This window comes from Lissotriton helveticus, chromosome 4_1 (assembly GCF_964261635.1).
Source record: "Lissotriton helveticus chromosome 4_1, aLisHel1.1, whole genome shotgun sequence".
NCBI classification, from domain to species: domain Eukaryota; kingdom Metazoa; phylum Chordata; class Amphibia; order Caudata; family Salamandridae; genus Lissotriton; species Lissotriton helveticus.
In genome coordinates, this window is record NC_136063.1 from 1,356,127,804 (window position 1) to 1,356,144,450 (window position 16,647).

Sequence of the window (16,647 nt, forward strand, 5' to 3'; positions counted from 1 at the left end):
AAGAATTCTTGAAAAAAGAAGACCCAGTCATCTACCGAAGAATCTGCACACAGTTCAGCCATTCTTTTAAGGCCCGGAAGCAGCTGAGGAGCATTCAACATGAACGTAAACTGCCAGTCAAAGGACTAATCTAGGAGGGGGCAACATGTTGGAACTCAACCTTTTACATGCTTGAGCGTCTGTCTGAGCAGTGGGAGGTAGTAAATGAGTATGTATATAAACTGGGTTCTACTCAGAAAGTGATGAGGCTAGAGTTGGAGGAATGGAAGCTAATTGCAAGCCTGACAGACATGCTTCATCCTTTTGAGATCTTCACGCGTGAAGTCAGCAGGGAGGACTGTTCTTTGGGCAAAGCTATCCCATTGTTGCGCATGCTAGAGCACCAACTGAAGGACGTGTCTTCAACGTTCAGAGATGATGGTGAAAAGCGAGAAGCATATGATTTGGCGGAGAAGTTATTAAGGTGCCTACTTCACAATGAAAGGCTTAAAAACATACATACACAACAACATTACATTTGTGCCACTATTCTGGTACAAAAAGGCAGTGGTTTGCAAAGCATTCATTCCTTTTGATGAAGCAGATGTTTCAAAGTACAAACATTGGCTAGCTGTGTCAGCCACTCGGTTTCTTAAAAGAGCGGCAAAACCTTCAAGGAGGCAGCACAAGTACAACTGAATCAGCAGGCCATCCGACGTCAAGTTCCACTTCTGAATACGTGGCCGAAGGGAGTCACTTTTCCTCACAGCCGTTAATGACACCAGCAACCGTATCATCATCCTCACCTGCACCAGGCCCCAAAAAAATATTGTCGGAAGTGGATTGGCTAACTCAGCAAGTTTTTGCTCGGTCCACTGCTGCAAAGGCCACAGATGGTACGCAAAGTGGAGCAATCCTGGAGAACCTTGAGTCGATGTTGCAGGCCTATCTGGATGACCCAACAGAGGTTTGTCTTAATGAGAACCCATTGCTGTATTGGTATCGGAAAAGGCCTCATTGGCGACTGATCACCAACCTGGCTCTAAATTATTTGTCTTGCCCACTCACAAGTGTGTCTTCTGAATGTGTTTTCAGTGCTGCTGGTGCCATTGTAACTTCAAAAAGGTCCCGCCTCTCGCCCAAAAATGTGGAGAGGTTAACAATAATCAAGATGAATTAGCACTTCAGACCACCTGATTACAAAATACGTGAATGCACGCAGGACGAAGAGGACACCGACGTAGCCGACTGAAGTTCTTCTCTGTTACCTGACCTACTCCCGTCTCAATTCATAGACTTTGAGGACGAGCTCTACTTCCCTGACACCGAGGCCTGAAAACTACTTCCTTTTTTTTTCGTCCTTCTTCACTTTTATTCCTGTGTGTCTTTCCTTGTTTTGCAACTTTTACCACACCAAAATTCTAATTACCTAATCACAACAAGTCCATCATCAGCACTGTCTTCATCTAATTTTCCTTATTGATTTGAAGTTGCCGCAGTCTGCATTCCTGAGGTTCACAAGTTCACAACTCAATCATGCTCCTTTATCCTCCTCCTCCAGACTCCCCCTATCCTTTTCCCTCAAGGCAGATGGATGGATTATGGAGAATAAAGAAAATGAATCTTCGTAGACGAGTCCCCTCAAGTGGGACTGAAATTACTGACTGACTACATGCTTGCTGATTGTTGACAGACTTACTTCTGCAATTGAGAGGAGAGGCTGCCCTGTGGGCCCTCACTTTCCGAAGAAGATGCGGACAAAAAGTAGAACAGGTAATGAATAATGAGAAGATGGCATGCAGTGGACAGCAATGGCTGTCTGTCTCTGTTGAAACCAATTGCTGTTTGTTTTTTGTGTTTTTTGTGAACAGCGCAATTTGCCATGTTTTGAATATACCAGTATTGCAGGTTTTTGGGGGTTTCTCTGGGGGTGTTCTAGATTTGCGGTGCTGCGTCGGGGGGTCTTGGAGCACTGCTGGGAAGGTCTAATTTTGATTACAAGTGGTTTGAAGAAAATCCATGGTGGAAAAGGGGGTTATGGCCTAGCTGCAGAGCGCGTTTGGACAGAATTGAAGGAAGGCTGAAAATGTTCTAAGTGTAAGATTTTCCATTTTTGCTTTTTGCCTGTTTGGGGGTTCTGCTTTTTTGCGGGTGAGTTGGCGGGTCTTGGGGCATTGCTGGGAAGGTCTAATATCGGAATCAAGTGGTTTGGACTAAATCCATGGTGAAAATTTTGTTTCCGTTTTTGCTCACTTGCCTGTTTTTGTGGGGCTGTTTGGGGGGGTTTTAGGTTTTTGGGGGGTCTTTGAGCAATGCTGGGCATGCCTAATTTTGGTTGCAAGTGGTTTGAAGAAAATCCATAGTTGTAAAGGGGAGTTAGGGCCTAGCTGCAGAGCGCGCATGGGGTGATTTGGGAACTAGGCCGAAAATATTCTAAGTATGAGATTTTCCATTTTTGCTTTTTGCCTGTTTGGGGGGGTTCTGCTTTTTTGCGGGTGGGTTGGCGGGTCTTGGGGCATTGCTGGGAAGGTTTAATATCGGAATCAAGTGGTTTGGCCTAAATCCATGGTGAATTTATTTTTCCGTTTTTGCTCACTTGCCTGTTTTTGGGGGGCTGTTTGGGGAGGTTCTAGGTTTTTTGGGAGGATTGGGGGGGTCTTTGAGCAATGCTGGGCATGCCTAATTTTGGTTGGAAGTGGTTTGAAGAAAATCCATGGTTGGAAAGGGGAGTTAGGGCCTAGCTGCAGAGCGCGCATGGAGTGATTTTGGAACTAGGCCGAAAATATTCTAAGTATGAGATTTTCCATTTTTGCTTTTTGCCTGTTTGGGGGGGTTCTGCTTTTTTGCGGGTGGGTTGGCGGGTCTTGGGGCATTGCTGGGAAGGTTTAATATCGGAATCAAGTGGTTTGGACTAAATCCATGGTGAATTTTTTTTCTCCGTTTTGCTCTCTTGCCTGTTTTTGGGGGGCTGTTTGGGGGGGTTCTAGGTTTTTGGAGGGGGTTTGGGGGGTTGGGGGGTCTGGGAGCACTGCTGGCACAGTCTAGTTTTGATTGCATTTGTTTTTAAGGAAATCCATGGTGGAAAAGGGGAGTTATGGCCTAGCTGCAGAGCGCGTTGGGACAGAATTGAAAGAAGGCCGAAAATATTCTAAGTATGAGATTTTCCATTTTTGATTTTTGCCTGTTTGGGGGGGTCCTGCTTTTTTGCGGGTGGGTTGTCGGGTCTTGGGGCATTGCTGGGAAGGTCTAATATCGGAATCAAGTGGTTTGGACTAAATCCATGGTGACATTTCTTTTCTGTTTTTGCTCACTTGCCTGTTTTTGGGGGGCTGTTTGGGGGGTTCTAGGTTTTGGGGGGAGGGGTTGGGGGGTCTTTGAGCAATGCTGGGCATGCCTAATTTTGGTTGCAAGTGGTTTGAAGAAAATCCATGGTTAGAAAGGGGAGTTAGGGCATATCTGCAGAGCGCGCAAGGAGTGATTTGGGAACTAGGCCGGAAATATTCTAAGTATGAGATTTTCCATTTTTGCTTTTTGCCTGTTTGGGGGGCTTCTGCTTTTTTGCGGGTGGGTTGGCGGGTCTTGGGGCATTGCTGGGAAGGTCTAATATCGGAATCAAGTGGTGTGGACTAAATCCATGGTGAAAAATGGGGGTTAGGGCCTAGGGTTAGAGTTAGGGTTAGGGTTAGGGTTGGGGTTAGGGTTCTGAAATCGCTGTTTACACTTTACACATAGCTTGAGGGGAAAGATCCGCAAATTTCGCCCACACTTATTTATCCTTGATAAGGAGACTCAGAGTACGCACTTTTGAAATGATGCGTGTATGTTTTGTAATACTGTCCACTCTGACACTGAAAGTTTTATTTTTGCACTACACAGCATACCTTATATTTTTTTCTCTGTGGTGTTTTAATATCACTTCCTTTTTTCCCATCAACAATTGCAGGCCGGCATTTACCCTGTACAAAAAGGATGACCTCAGGCTTAGAGACGCGCAATTCAGCATCCGCCAGGCAGGCAGTGGACAAGGTGTCTTCTGGTCCCCAACATTGATCGGCGGAGCGTCAGATGGAATGGAGGAGTACCGCGAAAGAGGAATGGCTGGATGCATGCAACTTCCCAAATTCAACAGGACAACTACAACAACATACAGTTACAGTATCCATCTTCATTTCGACTTATCTTTTAAGTAGTGTTATTTCTGTGAACTACTGTGAGTGTGACACTGTGCATTTGTTTGCTCTCTGCTTCAATTCATCCCTACAGCCATTGTATACTTTTTTCTTTGCTATTTTTTAAACTAATTTAATGTGCAAAGTGGTTCTTCTCTCTGAGGGCAGATAGGCAAGTGAAATTGCGTAATTACTGCAGCCCTGTACTGTCACATTGTTGTTTCTTCATAGTACATTGTATAAAGTACTTCTTTCTTTACAAAAACCTATCCATTTAGCAAACAACTTCATGCAAGCAGTAGTGCACGCACTTCCTTTATGTCCCTTAAAAGATTTATGAATAGCTTCATATCCAAAGATTTGTTTATCTTCATTTGTTGTTGGTCCATGCTGTGTTTTTTTCCCTCTCTCCACAAAACTTTACCCACAAACCCCATTCCCATCCAAGTTTCAAACCCTAACCCTCTTCCCCCTGGGTGTCTGGTTTTCATTGAGGTGTGAGTAAATTACAACAATAATTCCACACACTTGCTGGGGAGGATAAGGTACAAGCAACCTCCTCAACTCAATTTTAAGGCAGCTAGATGAATCCTAGGATATTGTAATTCTGGGTAAAAAAACAACAATGAGTATTTTAAAATAAATTCTGAATTTCATGCCCACCATCGATTGGATCCATCGTCAACATCATCCTCCTACATGTCAAGAAGACTTGTGTTACACTGCTGTGTCACTGTTCTTGTTGTAGCCATAATCATCCATGCAATTCTTTTTTCCCCATACTTATCTTCAGCATTGCTTAGGCTACTGTTCCTTCTAATACTCCTCTCAGGCCACTCAATGTCTCATTTTTTTACCTTGTTTTTCATATGCTGCTACTGCTAGTGTGGTACCACTCCTACTACTAACACCACAACAACGGGATTTCGGTCCGGGGTGGTATAATCGCCATTTGTCATGCAGCCAGCGCTGTGCCTAGCTCTATTATCAAACACGAATCACAGGTAAGATAAGCATTTTGTGGAGGTAGAAAGATGGGCTAGGATGCGGAGGAGAGACTGATAGTAGTACAAGTAAAGTACTAGTAGGCCAATTGAATTCACTAACTCTGTTAGTGGCACTTTTGAACATTTTTAGATAATTCATGCTGGTAAGTTTGAGGAAAACCAAACGTGCCGTAACTCCCGTCCACCACCCCACAAAATAAGATCAATGCGTACACTAAGTTGAAGTATGTAAAATGAATAATGATGTATTTCCCCTAACAAAAATAAACTAGTCCCACCCCTCCCTAACCCAAACAATTGTCCATTTCAAGTAGTCCAAAAATAAATAATCTCCAACTCTCGATTCCCACCCCCCAACAGTCTTTAAAAAAGGGGCAAGGGACACAGTCACTTCCGGCGGTGATTGGGCAGGCGGTCCTTGCAGAGGTCCCGGAGCTGTTTCTCAAGGTCGTCCACCTTGCGCTCCAGGTAGTCCACTCTTAAGCTTAGGCGGCGCATGCGTGCCTTCCAGGCTCTGAGGGGGTCAGCTGCTGATGGTCTTGCAGCTGAGCGGCGGCGGGGGGCTGTCCGAGCATGGCGCTGGGATGGTGGCTGCTGGCTGGTGGACACGGTGGCAGTGCTGGAGGAGGTTGTTGATGTTCCCTCCTCGTTTTCCCGAGCCCACAGCCGGCAATATTCAACTCGAATGGCCTCCATCTTCCGGGCCCTGGCCCGGACAGCCATCTCCCCTCTGGTGAGCTTTTTGGAAGCATCTATATGGAGAAAGAAAGAAAAATAATGTAACCAATACTCTTTAACAATAATATAAAATAATTCAGCAAAAAGTTGTCTCAAAGTAACACTGGCAATTTGCAAGCACAGTATAACATTTTGGCATGTATCTTTCCGCCGTCTTTGTAGGCCTGTAACAGTGGGAGTTTCAGGAATTCTACTACCAGGCAGCACTACGGACTCAATACATAGTCAGAGAGTACACCAGTATTCGTCTTTTTTTCTCTACTTTTGCGAAAGAAATTACTTGTACGTGAACTTGTGGTAGCCGGCATAATGCCAGCTCAGTCAGCTTGCACCCAAGAAAAAGAGACACAAGCCATGATGACGCAGACTTGCATGCATTACTTTAAGCAGTATATGCAGGTGGGGATAGGGAAGCTCTTACTTTTGTTTAGGGGTGGCACTGGCCATACTCGGTTACATCAAGGGCTACTGCTCAATGTAATTTATATTTTGCACTGCCCCCCCCCCTGGGCCTTCAGTACTACAAAAGGAAAATGAAGATTATTCATTTCCGATCATGTCTCCAGCCGATTAAATGATCTCTTTGCTTATGTGATGCATGACTTTAGGTGCTTTATTCTGATAGATTGAGTGAACATCAGCGATAGTCCACCCATGATTAACACAGCAGAAGGAAAATTATGAACATAGGAAGTGAGTGTGGTAACCATAATTGCTGGAGGAAGGGACTTGACTTGATATAATTGTCAACTATACAATACATACACAAGATATGCTGTGCTTGCAAAGTAAACTACTGTACTGTTACTTTAGGCAAGGGAGAGTTTCAGAACAATCACAACTTGTAGTATTTGGATTTCCTCTGCTTTGCTACTCTGGCACGGACATGCTGTTCGAACAAAGTAACACTCTTCATGCACTGAGCGTCTGCTCTACATACACCTCTGCTATGTATGAGGAAGAAGATACCATCCAGGCTTCCAAAGTAAACGTCTATCATTCTTTTTAATGTCTCAACTGTAACAACTTTACTTTTTCTCAACAACTAAATAACACCCTTTTCATTTTATTTGGTAAACCACCGTCTAGACTTGCATTTGAGTTTCACCCAAATGATATATTGCAATGCACCCACACATGAATTTTCTGATTGAACCACACAGGCAGTCATTTTTTCTTTCTCCTCCAACCATCCTTGCTTCAAGCAGCCATGCATCTGATTCCTTCCTATCAGCCACCTCTGCCTGCATTCAAAAACACGTATCATTCTTTAGTCATTAATGTTACGACTCGCTCGTCCTTCCATTGACCCTAAGTTCTTTCCCTTTTCGTTCATCACATCCCTCAAGTTCATCTGATATGACTTGGCTTCACGATAAAAGTTTCGCAGCTGATTTGAAGTCAAATAGAGGTGGCCATTGCTTACTCGAGAACTACCGCCGCTTATGATATTGCTAAGTCAAGGGTGACTGTCTTCTCCTTGATTGGCTAAAAAAAAAATGTAGTTCTGAATCAGTAACTGTTCTTAACAGTACAGTGTACTTGTAGTAGTGTACTTTCTACTGTACAGTACATCATACACTCCTTTGCGAGCCTACTCTAAAATGTCAATAAGTAAGGAGTATAATATTAACTTACCACCATCCGCCGCTGCTGAGCCATCCCCCTCAGCTCCTCCTGGTGGCGCCCCCGCTTGAGTGGACCCCTCCGCGCTGCTGGCCCCGGCACAGGTGGTGGCAAGTGCTGCATCAGATGTTGTGACGCCTAGAAAAAACATGTCATATTTTTAGATGCCATACACCATCCCATACTTCGTCTCGTAATGGAAGAGAAAATGTTAAACAATTTTTAATTATTGGGAGTGAAAAGAAGTCACGGTTTTGGGGAGGGTGTTAACTTATATGCTTAGCCATTACATGCAACTCTTTTTGGCACAACTGATGAATGCTTGCTCTTTAACGTGCAACATTTTTATAATTACAGACAGAACCAACTACTCCTCATCACCACCAGGAGGACTTGAAGTTCCAACAAGGTGAGGGCTCCCGAGTCCCGCACAGTTACTTGTGACTGAGGTATGTGGAAAGTCGAACTGCACCTATAATCAACAATGTCCTATTTCTCTTGTCCATACTTCTGTATGTGAAGAATAGTCCCTGAAACGCTAGCGGTATGGTATGTGCTACTATCAAATCAAAAAGACAACCACTAGCTTATTCTTGTTGGACATTGACATTTTGTTGTTGGAAATTGTCAAAGCACTAACATTAAGAAGACTGGAATAGACAGCAAGGGCAACCCAGAGGACTGCACTGAGTGCCTCTAGAGCTATTGCTGGATAAGAGTTTTGTTTAACACCGTTTGCCGACTAGGCAAGCTTAGCTACCTACACAGACCGACTCATAAATAATAGTAAATAGTAGTAGCACAGAGAGTAATGGTAGAGAGGCAGGATAAGAATGTAGAAACAGTGTACAAGGAGATCAAAGACTATTTTGTAAAAAAATAGAGTTAGGGAAGTATAATTATATTAACAACAGAACTACTTACTGGGGCCAGCAGAAGAGCCTGCAGTGGACCGTTCCTTCTGCCCACTCTGTTCTGCCGGAGTCTGGGGTGGTGCTGTCCTCTTGCCCCTGGGAGGTGCTGATGATCATGAAATAAACACAAACATGGATGATTGTTGTTTGGAAATATTTGATTTCTTTGACCACAATCCTAAATTATCTCGGGGAAACAAATTAGCAAAGAATTGCACTACATGTATTGACCTATCTGATCTGGTCAACTAGGAGGATACTGGTACAGTATTGCTGGATTCGCAGACCGTCTACTTGGAAAGTTATGTAAATCACTAACTAAAGCAACAACAAAAAGATTCTACTACGACTGCCAGCACTCAGCAGCACGCGACGTGACTGACACAGTCCGTCATCATGATTACAGAGCACAACAAAAATGTCCTACTACTACTACTAATAACAAGTCATAATATACTCAACCTGAACCAATAAATCCATCACTATCTCGTCTTCTTAGTGGCAGCAGGAGTACAAAGGAAGGACTAGACTTGAGTCTCTAGTCTCTCTAGCATTATGCAGTTCTGTTGTAAAGTACTACACTCATACATATTCAGGCCAAATGAGCACAAAGTTGCAAACAAGTAAGAATAGCAGCAACGCCACTGAGCAGGGGAGCACCTGCAATCACAGAAGCTATTTAAACGATAATTTACCTGCAATGTAATCGAATTGGCAGCATTCTTGTTCTTAGGGAAAAAGATATATTAGCAATATAACAGAGCAGAAGAAAACAAAGTAGTTATTAAATAGCTACTCACCAAGGCCAGGGATCTCCACACCGAGCAGGTGGAGCAGGTCCTGCTCGTGGTCAAGGAGGTCCGACCACCGGTGCGTCGCTTGCTGGTAGGTGCGCCGGACCCCTGACTCCCTTCGCATGGCCCGGCACACCTTTTTCCACAGCTGGTGACGCTCCCGGAGGCCATACCATGCCGCGAGACTGCCCCCTGCTGCCCTTTTTTGGGGAGGTGGCGCTGTACATAAAAGATCACTGCGGCCACCTCCACCGTGCAGAATGTCTCCCTGGCCATCACTTCCTCCCCTCGTAACCGCCCGTAAGGGAGCCGGGTACAGGGTGCGGGACCCTTCCCCTTCTCCTTCCCGGCTCCCTTTGCCATGGTCCTGTACAGCAGAAAGAAAAAAACAGGAAAGAATAGGGAAAAAGTAAAGAAAAAAAAGTTTTAAAAAGTAGCTTTAAAAGTAACAAAAAGTTGAAAAAAACACAAAATATAGATCTAGAAAAAAAGAGGGCTAGATATAGAGTAGAAAAGATTTTTAAAAAGTCCAAAGAAACAAAGGATTGCACAGATGAAAGGAGGATTAGAAAGAATGCACAGAACCATAGCAATGAATGAAAAACAAGATGGCCACGCCCATTGAGGACCTCGTGGGAAAGTTTACGCGATATTTCCCCCGCGAGTACGCAAAAACATGCGCAAACTTGTAATAGCGCGCCGCACACAACGCGACATTGCCAATAGCGCCCGGAAACGGAAATACGCAATGCGCACAAGATGGCCGCGCCCATGTACGACCGCATGGGCAACCTCGCGGTCGGTGCGCTGCAAGCTGTCTGCGAATTAGCAAAAAATCCCGCAAACACGCAAAAAAAAATCCACGCGAATTCTGCGGATCGCGAATTCGCTTTCGCACGATTTCGCGGACTGCGAATTTGCAAATTTCGCCCATACTTAATATAAACCAATGTATGCCCAGTCTAGAATATCCCTCAAATTTAATGTATTCTCTAAGTAACATCGCTCGGTTTTGCATAGGATTTCGGATGTATAGGACCATGTCGTCCTCATATAGTGAGGGGACAATCGGTCTCTGGTGGAATCTTAGCGCTGTATTCTTATGCCTTTGGCGCAGTGTGCACAGAAAACCACACTTGGGGAGCAAGGACACACCGACTGACAGTTCCCGTAGCACAGATCATTATTGCTGAGAAAGCACTAGCAGTATTGTAGGTCATGGATATACCCTGGGAAAAAGGTATACGTAGAGACTCTGCCCGTTTAGCGCCAATTGTTACAGACAATGACAACTATTTGATAGCTGCAGCATATGGCTTATACAGTATATATAAAAGTGACCTTGCGTGACTTCATAAACCACATGCAAGGATTGCGTTGCTCTTTCACCACATTGCATGGTGCAAGAGTAACACAAAGTGCCTCATAAATAGGCACTTTATTGTATAACTTTAGCAATGCCTTCAGATTATTATAACTCTTGCACATCCGTACACAGTGCATTCAACTCGGTAGTCACACTACATTAACTATAACTCGTCACACTGCCATGCTTTGTTTTCTAGCAAAACATGTGATTTGTAATGTCACAACTATTATTGTAAATATTATTATTTTAAAAGGTATAAGTAATATAATGGAGAAGCCAAATCAGAATCATTTTGCTTAAAATTTCTAGTTGAAAACTCCATGCTTTATAATCTGTCTTGCTTGATACAAATGAACAAAATAATAATCACTTCTTGAAACACTGAAACATTTCTGCCTATTTTGAAAATGACCGTGAAAACAAGTGTCTCCAACTCTGCCTTTAATCTCTGTCTCTGCAACATTCATTCAGATCTAACAGCGCTGGTATCCTGCTAATAAAGTGCTTCATGTCTAGCCAGGAACGCCTTCTTGTTCTTTGGATGCAGAGGACTGAAGATCCTGGAATAGAGGGAAATGCTGCCTGCCTGGAAGATATCCAAACGATCAGTTATAATTAAACCGTTTTCCCCCTGCTCTTTCTCCTGTGTATCTGTAATATTGCAGAAGGCCCTGTAGATAAGAAAGATAGATGCTACTACAGAGGAAACACCTAGAGAAGTTGGAATCATACATCTTGCTGTGTAATGCAATAAGAGTTATGCACAACCCCTTGCAATTACAGCCCATTAAATGGGGCCTAACGTATCAGCCCTGAGACATTGGGTGCCAATACACAAGAGTTACCGGGTTTTCTTATAAACGTTTTAACTTTGAAAAATATAATTTCTGGAGGACTGAAACAAGCTGCGTAGCCTAATGGAAAAAGGCAAAAACACTACTGGATTTATTTTGCTTTCTTTTCCGCTTCGAGGTTTTGCATGCAGATCCAGACTTCTCCACATATGTCATATGGAGTAATGGAGCTTTAATTGGCTGCAGCTTCCATTCTTATCTCGCCAGTCACCTGCAACAGAGAAGTACCTAAATCCAAATGTAAAAGTTTGTACTAGTATGAACTAGTAACATTTATCCAGCCACAACCACATTACCTTTTGAGGGGGAGGGATTGCGTTGGCCGTCACTCAGAATGCACGTCAAGGCTGGCTGTGGTCTATCTTTCAGTCCGATTTCCTTAATCACCAATACTACCAAGCCAGCCCAAAAAATCAGGGGTTGCTTGTTTTCATGAGAGGATGTGCCCTTTCAGGTGGGGTCGGATTGGTCTTTTTGTGAAAAGATAAGAACACATTTGAACATGTTTGGTCCGTTTCTGAGTTGACACCTATGAGCACACACAATTTGTAATATAATGCATTTGAAAGTATTTCCTAGTGGTTCATCATACGTTGCAAACGTATGGTGAGCTACCAGTCCTGAGGTCACTGTCACAAAGGAGCTCAACCTGCAGTTCATGTATGAAACTAAAATTCTTCTGTGGTTGCTTGTGCAAAATTCTGCCACACTCAGAATATTAAGGTGTGAATCGGTTTGAGAGTTTTACCAAATGGATTGTGAACGTAGGAATGGAGACTTTTGAGGGTTTTCAGTCCTCCATCTCTTCATTTGCATCCAGAGAATGTATACTTTTATTTTGATTGTAGCCTTTAACCCTTTAACGGCAAGGGTAACAATGAACAAATTAAATATTCATTCTGTGCGCGACATAAGGGGAGCCTACAGGGGGGCATAGTCTGTTCCATCCAGTGCTGACAGCCTACTTTCACAAAGTGGAAGCTGTCCATTTCACACAGGTTTCACCAGGTGCATGGATACTAATGGCTTTTGGATGTGAGCATCTCAATAAGACTCCATCCTGTCTTCAGTGATTGCCACTTTCTATGTGGGCCAGTTCTTACCACAAACCCTTTACTTCATCAGGCCCTTAGTCGACTTAAAAAAAACTGGGATTGGGTTAAGGGGACTACGTCATATTAGGAGTGGCTGATAAGTATTTAGGACCACATTTACTTATTTTTAGAGCAGTGCAGTGCCACAAGCCTTCCTGCTGCACTGCCCAATGTCAAAAGGAGAGAGGAGGAAAGCATTGTATCCGTGAGATACAGCGCATTCCTGTCCTCTTTGACTGCGCTGCTGCAAAAATGGCTGCCTAGTGGCAATGCAGGCACCCTTGCACCATGCTGCAACGGTGCCTGCATTGAAATCAGGTTGTTTTTGTGCATGATCAGACACCTTCCTTCACAAAAACAACTGTTACGCCACACCTGGGGATTCTTAGTCTTTTGACGCATTCCAAGGATTACAGTATATTGTAAATCTGGGAATATATCCAATGCCATAAGTGTTACATGGGAACACCCTACGTAACGCCTATGGCACATCTCACTATAGCAGTGTGTGGCAACACAGCGACTTGCACTGCGTTGCCTCACATCATATCTCCGAGGCCATGGAAACTCATGCAAGTTTGTTTTACATGGCGTCATTAAAAGTGAGGTTCCATTGGTGCATGGGACTTGTAAATAAGCCCCTTAATGTTTAAGGTTACTGTTTCCGTATTTACTTATCATTGGGAGTATGGTTTGGTCTTTTAAATGGAAAGGAATTTAATAAAGCATGTTGCCTTTCAAATGTTTGAAAATAGACCGAAAACATTACTCTAATTAGAAATATAAGATATTACTTTCTTACTGAATCGTTTAATTCTTAATTCTATGTTGTTTTTCAATTTAAACAGAAATGAGAGACTTACCCTTCACACATATGAAATCAAGGACACACAGTGACCCAACGAGTGCAACAGAAATGAATACAAATTGACTGTTATCATTTTATTTAAAATGAAATTCATATTTTGAATTATATCCATTAGTCTCATCATGCATGATATCACATTTGAATTATTTATTTCACCTTGCCTTTTCTCATTACATTAAATAATAAATCATCAGAAATGTTGGTTATGTAATATAAGTGCTAAACTCAAAGTGTGTGTTTTTTTGTGTGTGTGTACCTGTGATCTTTTATGTGTGTCAGCGTTTTTGTATGCGTTTATGTTATGGCTATTTGTGTGGTGGGTATTTAGATTACTTTGAATATCTGCTTTGGCAGACCGTTTTACTGAAAGTAAGTAATAATGTAATCATTTATTTGATTCAATGAATTATAATTGATACAAACGGAGCGTTCTATAGAGCACAAATAAAGTTTTGTTCATGTGCCCACTATTCTTATTAAAAACTTAAAACATTATAGCATAAGTTACAATAAAATATTAACAGTAAGTAAAACTTGGTAAAATATTTTTGGGTATCTGCTATTCTTGTTAAGTCTTTGGGGAGTAAATCAGTTTATCATGCGTCTTGTAGTAGGCCCCTGTGAGTTGTGTGTGGTCACGAATGAGGCCACACCTAAAAGTGTATCGGGCTGTTATGGAAGCAATCAGGTATTAATGTAAAGATCTAGTTTTTAATATGGATTGTTTCACAAAAGAGCGCACATTCCATACACGAGTACAATTTCATTTGCGTGCCCACAATTCTTATTAAACACTTCAAACATTATATCTTGAGAACAATAAAATATTTGCAGTACATAAAACTTAGTTGAAAGTTGAATTAGCTTTGGGGTAACCGCTATTTTTACTAAGTCTGTGGGCAATGGATTGTGATACACAGGGGCATATGTACAAGCCCCTAGTGCCACCCGAGTGTCACTTTTTTGCACCACATTTCTTGTGGCTTAAGGCAGCTTTGTAAAAATGCTCCCCTTTCACACAAATATCTGCACAAAAGGGGGGTGCAATGGGTGTTGCTGTGGCCGTTCCAGTGCAACACCCATTGCTTTTTGATGCTGCCCGAGATTTACAAGGAGGTGAAAATCTGTGGCAGCGCCAAAAACTAACGCCATGCAAGAGCAGGCATTAGAATCGTGCACAAGGAAAAATGCTTTCATTTCTCCTTGTTTCGCTTTTTCTACGTGTGCTGCTGCAGCATACATAGAAAGAGCAAAAAGCCAATAATGATTATTTATGTCCAGGAAGGTGTCCATTCCTGCACATAAACATTCATTAAATAATAACAATTGGCTACTTCTATCTGTGCTGCAGAATGCAGCACATGTAGAAGTAACAAATAGCCATTATGGATTGCTTATGTGCAGGAAGGGACACCTTGCTGCACAAGAACAATCATTCCCTGCAATGCAGGCACCCTTGCACTATGGTGCAAGGGTGCCTGCTTTGGTTCAACAAAACACACAAGATGATGGACGGAATGTTGCTCATTGGCAAAACATTCACCCCCAGTCACAGATCTGGGTTTAATCCATCTTTATTTTGCTCACCAAGCCACCCCAGTTCAGACATGGCCATATACAAATCAATCCTGATCCTGTGCCTCATGGGAACAGTCCAGCCCGAACTGCCAAGCCATGTCTTCCCTGGACCGGAAACAAGCATCCTAGGACCGGTTTCTGGCTATCAGCCGTCTTCAGCCAGGATAGCTTGACTCCAGTGGCTTAGTGAGCACGGGACCCACGTCTGGGCATTCCCTTCCCACATAGGGTGAACAGCAAAACACACAAGATGATGGGCGGAATGTTGCACAATGGAAAAACATTCAACCCCAGTCACAGATCTGGGTTTAATCCATTGTTATTTTGCTCACCAAGCAATTCCCAGTTCAGACATGGCCATATGCAAATCAGTCCTGACCATGTGCCTCATGGGAACAGTCCAGCCCGAACTGCCAAGCCATGTCTTCACTGGACCGGAATCAAGCATTCTAGGACCACTTTCTGGCTATCAGCCGTCTTCAGCCAGGATAGCTTGACTCCAGTAGCTTAGTGAGCACGGGACCCACGTCTGGGCATACCCTTCCCACATAGGGTGAACAGCAAAACACACAAGATGATGGACGGAATGTTGCACAATGGCAAAACATTCAACCCCAGTCACAGATCTGGGTTTAATCCATTGTTATTCTGCTCACCAAGCAATTCCCAGTTCAGACATGGCCATATGCAAAACATTCCTGGCCATGTGCCTCATGGGAATAGTCCAGTCGAACTGCCAAGACATGTCTTCCCTGGACCGGAATCAAGCATTCTAGGACCACTTTCTGGCTATCAGCCGTCTTCAGCCAGTATTGCTTGACTCCAGTGGTTTAGTGAGCACGGGACCCACATCTGGGCATACCCTTCCCACATAGGGTGAACAGCAAAACACACAAGATGATGGACGGAATGTTGCACAATGGCAAAACATTCACCCCAGTCACAGATCTGGGTTTAATCCATCGTTATTTTGCTCACCAAGCCACCCCAGTTCAGACATGGCCATATGCAAATCAGTCCTGACCCTGTGCCTCATGGGAACAGTCCAGCCCGAATTGCCAAGCCAGGTCTTCCCTGGACCGGAATCAAGCATCCTAGGACCGGTTTCTGGCTATAAGCCGTCTTCAGCCAGGATAGCTTGACTCCAGTGGCTTAGTGAGCACGGGACCCACAACAAAGCAATACATTTTCTTCATTTCGATTATATTTTTCCCCCTACCCGGCCCGGCTTGTATCTTTGGGAAAGTACACCCTAAATATTATCAATACTACTGATGATTCCCCATATATTTCACTATTCAAGCACTAGACCCTGCTGAAATCTCTTTTAACAAAGCCTGAGCCTCTTCAAGATCTGAAAACATAAAGAATTTTCCCTTGACTAAAACTCGGAGTTTTGACTGCTGAGCGATTGATGCTTGTGTAACGTGAGCTTTGAACAAGTGCAAAATTGTTACTAACTATTTTCTACTGCGTAGAGCCGCAGCAGTCATGTCTGAGAATATACCGCATTTGTTAGTCTCGTTCACAAAAAACTGTCTCTGCTGGATAGCTTTTCACAAGATCCTCTCCTTTATTTGTAAATCCGCACAGTTCAGCAAGATAGTTATTGGTATCATTGAATTTGGAAAAGGTTGCGCTGGGACTCGGTGGGCTC